Source organism: Centruroides vittatus, unplaced genomic scaffold (genome assembly GCF_030686945.1).
Source record: "Centruroides vittatus isolate TY-2023 unplaced genomic scaffold, ASM3068694v2 contig_2847, whole genome shotgun sequence".
NCBI classification, from domain to species: Eukaryota; Metazoa; Arthropoda; class Arachnida; order Scorpiones; family Buthidae; genus Centruroides; species Centruroides vittatus.
Genome location: NW_027121809.1, coordinates 4,671 through 10,225, shown reverse-complemented (window position 1 = coordinate 10,225; position 5,555 = coordinate 4,671). Strand labels below are relative to the sequence as shown.

General features: G+C 31.3%; 1 long non-coding RNA gene across 1 annotated transcript; it reads left to right on the top strand.

Annotated features, from left to right (window-relative positions):
* The first annotated feature begins 2,707 nt into the window (after window positions 1–2,707).
* On the top strand, window positions 2,708–5,109 carry LOC136972221 (uncharacterized). Its single transcript, XR_010880298.1, has 3 exons — window positions 2,708–2,779; window positions 4,813–4,899; window positions 4,993–5,109. It is a non-coding gene; the product is annotated as an uncharacterized lncRNA (long non-coding RNA).
* The last annotated feature ends 446 nt before the right edge of the window (window positions 5,110–5,555 follow it).

The following is a 5,555-nucleotide window of genomic DNA, read 5'->3' as shown; positions in this document are numbered from 1 at the left end:
ATTGTTATTGATCGTTCTTTGCAAATAATAAATTCTTATGGTACACACTTGAGGCAATAATAAATTATATAGAATAAAATATCAAAAATGTGCCACACATGTCACATGTGTTATGTAAAGCCTTACAATACTACCAAACCACTTATTATAATTGAATGAAACGAGTGAATTATATTACTGTATATCAATTTCAGAACAGTAACTTTTCAAAATATCAGAAATGTCATTTTTAATGAGCTGGGGTTCAAATTTAATAGATATAGTTTTTATGCATAAACAAATAATACAATATTAAGACATAAAAGGAAAGATTTGTGGATTGAGAGAGAAAACAGATATAAAGAAATTATGTAAGTAACGAAACACTTCAAAGAAATAGGATTGTTTATCTGTGCGACTCTATATGAATATCTTTCAGAAATTTGCCCCATTTTCACTGGCCTGTACGTAAGTTAATAGAAAATATATTCGAAAACGTAATATTAGAAATGTATTTAGAAATGTATTTTTTCCACTCTCTTATCTTTTCCTTCTTTATTGTTTGAGCCCACTAGATTTTCATTTCATTCGTTTAGTGTCACACACTTAGATTATTTAACATGGAACAGAGTTTCGAAGAAAAAATCGTCAGAAGTTGTTCGTGTCAAATACTTTTTCCGACTGTAAACTTTCTGAAATTATTCGGAATACAAAACATTTATAAATGCCAACATCGTATTGAATGCAGAAAATGTTTTCGGGTGAAATTTCAACAAAGGATATTTATAATCATCATTGTGACGTGGAATATTTTATTACATTTGATGTTATATCTTCCAAAATCGCAATCGGTTTACATATGTTCGAACCATTTAGATTTATTTGGAAAGGACAACGCGACAGCTGCAATTACCCACATTATTTACCAATATCTCATTTTATGCATATACTTAAACATGTTGTTTGTGGAAAAATTCAAAATTAACTTTGGATATTTCTACAACGAAACGATGCGCTCGGTACAAAGATTGCAAATGTCGGCAATTAATTACTTCTTAACAATGTACTTGGGCCTTTGTGTGTACTTGAATATTTTCCACACATTTAAATTATTGCCCGTTATAGCAAAATCAACTAATATATACAATGCCGGGCTTTGTTATATTTTCATCAACTTTAATTATATTCTCATTGGCGGAATCGGATTGTTACTTGGCAAAGTAATGGTGTTGAATATAATTATCATAAAAATAAAATTTGACAATTTATCGGAAGAAGTGTTTCATTTTCGATTAGCTACGTGTGATTTGAAGGAATTTCTTAAATACTTTCGTGAGAGCTACAACGAATGCCGTCGTCAAATGGCAAATATTAACTATATATGTACTGGTCTACTTACCATTTCATACTGTTCTGTAATTGGAATTATATGTCTTCTTCTATATGTTATTATGCATTTTGTTGAAGACATTTACCATTTTTTAACGTTAATATTTATTATATCCGCAACTCTTTTTGTTACTTTGATAATAACGTTGTCTGCAGCAGCGCTTTCAGTGTCTGTAAGTAGTTTCAAACAATTTGCGTAATTTAATACTAATAATTACACAAAAATTACAAATGCCGCGCAAAAAAAGTAAACTGTAAGTTGTACTTTCACCTATATTTTGCACTGATTTATAAAAATGACTTCAACCGTTTACGGCTTCTATCAACTTTGGTTCAACCTGAGTTGACAAAACCCAAGGCGGAAATTTCCACTCCTCGACAATGGATGACGAAGGATTTTCATATCCGGGATAGACCGAGGTAGGACCTGGCCTGAAGCCAAATTTCATTTGGAAGCCGTAAATCAAGGTGAAAGTCATCTTTGTAACAATTTAGTTGATTGCACAATCGGATTCTATCCGGAATTCCTTAGTGGTAGTTTACAGTCATTAGGCAGAAGTGAAAGTCTGTTACAAGTGTTTGACACTGATGTCCATTGCATCTTGCATGACAATATCTTCAATTTGCTGATTCATTTCAAAACATTTTGAATCAGTGTTTTGTGGCTTTCAAGAAGCTCTGACAGATATTTAATGAGCGAATTTCTATTGACAATTTATTACGTTAGGCGAGAAATCTCCACACTTATTTTGTAGTGGTTTTTCAAGGCTTAGAAAGTGCCAACCACATCGAGTAATTATGTATGTAATTGTGCATTCCCAATATACACAATTAAATGTTTGTTTTTACTTAAAGTTTGAGAATATGAGGTCGTTGAAAATATCACCGAAAGCACAGAAATTTAGAAATTAATTAATTCACTGAACTTTTAAATTTGAACGTTGCGAAACGTGCACTTAAAGGCAGAAAATACTTTTAGTTTAGTTACACCGGAACAGAGCCTTTGAGCATTTGTTAGGAGCCACAATACAACGGGCCTCAATTTCCCTGCATCGAGTTTTTTTGCCATGGCTTTTCCTAAAATATTAAATACGTTCAATGTTTCTGTATTAAGAAAATGTGTTCTTAAACATTTTATTTTTTGTTGGTGAAATTAACATTAATTTTTTAGCCGTAAGAGCCACTAACGTCCTCACATTTCATCCGAAAACGAGGAAAAATCCGTAGGTCCAAAGTTCAGTTCGAAGGTCAATTCGTTTTGGTATCGCTGGAATAATTTATATTAATTTGTATATAATATTAATTCTATATTAAGTTTTAAGCGTTTGTCGTTTTAATCCAGGTGATAACTCCACTAATCAATCTAAAGAAATTTTGTTTTTATAAGATGTCAGCCATGGAGAGATTAAAAGTAAGTGTTGATAATATAAGCAAAAATACCTAAATTATATTGTTCGTAATTTAATTTAGTTACTTAATTAGTTTTTTTTCAATTTTGTTAAATGAAGGCAATCTTTAATTTCTTCCGCTATTTTGGCACTAAAAAAGCCTTTTTACACCCATCGTGAGCTCTCAATGAGAACGGTCCCATCTATCTCAGACTCACCGCCGTTAAAAGTTTTCGGGAAGACTTATTTTTACGAACATTATTTTATTAAGAGTAATGTCTCCAGAGTAGAGTAATTTAAATTATAAACATTGAAGCAACACACAAAACTAATTACTACATTTGTAATTTACGAATTTCTTCTATAAACTGAATCTGACATCTCGCTACTACACTGTCAATTTCAATTATAATATGGAACAAATATATTATGTATTTTAAATAAAAAATTATGAATTTTTCTGCATGACAAAGTTAAAATTTCGCATTTTTAAATTTTGTTTGATGAGATATGGCACACAAACCCCAGGCTATTTGGAAAGCTGACAAGTATCCCTTAGAAAGTCTCTTGGAGACTTTTTGTGGTATACTGTTCCTTATTTTAATTTCAATTATGTGAAGAAAACAGAAAATTCAGCCCACTAGCTTGAGGAGAACCCACTAGTGATCGCAAATTTACCGGGTATTACATTATTGGTGTTTATATTCGGAATTATCGGTAATTTACCTTTAAATTTGTATTAACAAATGATTTAAAACTAAACTGAATTACTGACGGAAATACTAAACAACCATTTATTTCTAAGTTTAGACAAATAACATTCTTGTAATAGCTATTATTATGACATTACACATCGAAATAATGCTGATTATTATATATATATATTTTTTTAATTTTGAACGTAATCTCTTAAAAAAACATATTACATTGAGTCGTCTAATCTAGATCTAATTTACTTACAAATGGCAGCTGCATTAGAAAAAGCTCTCATGGAGTCAATACTAGTTGAATAAGTCCAATTTCTGTTTCATTGTTAAATTTGACTTTTCTATTGTGCACTTTGTTCTCGTGTCGACGTGAGAAGTTGATGGTGTGGTAAGCAATGAAAACATCTCGCCAAAATCTGAATCTGAAGTAATTTCAGTGACATCATTCGTTTTCATTTTCTGATAAGTGCTTAATTATCTCTACAATCCCATTCAAAATAGTATATTTGTTAACATTATTGTATATTTCGTGTGACTTATGTTTGTTCAATTTTTCTGGGTTATTATATTCCAGAAACAAGACCCGTTTATGGAGGGAATCAAGTTATAAACAGACTAGAAAATTCCTTTTAGTAACCTTAAATTACAAGTGGATTGACCCATCACCACCTGCACTGTTGTCTCGCTATGGTATAGGGTCAGAGAAAAAGGAAATCTGTTTCTTAGAAAAATAAATATAGGGTTAATTAACAGGTTTTTTTAAAACCGAAATACCGGTAAAAATTGATTACCGGTAAATACTTTTTTTAATATACCGGTAAACTGGTAATGCAATCACTGTGTCATTGCTTGTGAATTCGCATCTAACCAATCGGGACGTGTTCAGTGGTTTTATCTATTCGATCACTGTGGCTTTTAATTTATTAAAGACAGCGGAAGACGTGTGCGATTAGCGGAGGGGATTGTCTCCAGGGGCGTTTTCTATTGGAAATCTGATCCTTAGAAACACGAAGAAAACCCGGAAAAACTTCACGCGGCCAGCCCGTTGGCGAGGTGCGAACTCAAGAACTACCGGTGTTCTGTGGTATTTACCAATTAAGCTAATGATGGGTAAAAAACATATCCTCAAATTGATTGTATGTTATGCTAAGAAATGTATTATATGTCAGATTAAGTATAATTTCCGACGTGTTTATTTAACGAAGCTCTTATATTTTCATATTGGACATCGCGATCAAAATTCGCAAAACTGTTTTTTGCTTTTAATTCTTAAACGTATTAATTTTATTAAAATGTCTTTAAAATTTATTAATTAAATTAATTTAATTATAATAATTTATTATTTCTAGTTAATTTGTTCGTTAAAATTACTTGATGGACCTCAAATCGGATTAGAATGTTTAGATTTTGTATTTACAAAGGCATCTTTTCTTCGAGTAAGTATAGATATATCCCATATATATTCTTATATAAGATATTAGAAAATTTTTATTCTGTAAAGTTTGTGATAAAATAAGTTGATTTTTCAGATGCTGGAGAGTGGAGTTTCTTTTTTTTCTAGTTTGAAAGGTATACAAGATGCGAGGAAGCCAAAGATTTGCAAGTGAATAAAATCACTTTAGTCATTTTAACAGTAATGTGTTAATAAATGCAATTTGCAAAAAACGAATGCGACGTGATATAATAAACATTGTTTTTAAGGATCGTATTTTCTTTCTCAAACAAGAACAGCTTACAGGGAAATGATTGAAGCAGAAGCCGGAGTTTTCACGGGAAGACGTTTTGTAAAAGATTGGCCCCAATTTATGTGTTTAATACGTTAAGAAACTTCAAAAAATGCCAGCCTGAACAATCCCCAGTGTTCTCTGCTATTAGCCACTCATCACTATTGGGCTCCCAGAATAATAGGCAGACGTCTTGACCACGATATCAATGGCTTTCTTTGCAATTGCTTAAGTTTGAAGAAATTCTCCAATTATGCCAGCAATATTATCATGGCTATAAATTTCAAATAAATTTAAAATATGATTAAAAATTGCTGGCCGGCTTGTGGCGATGTCATAATAAATAATTTGTCGTTTATATATATAAA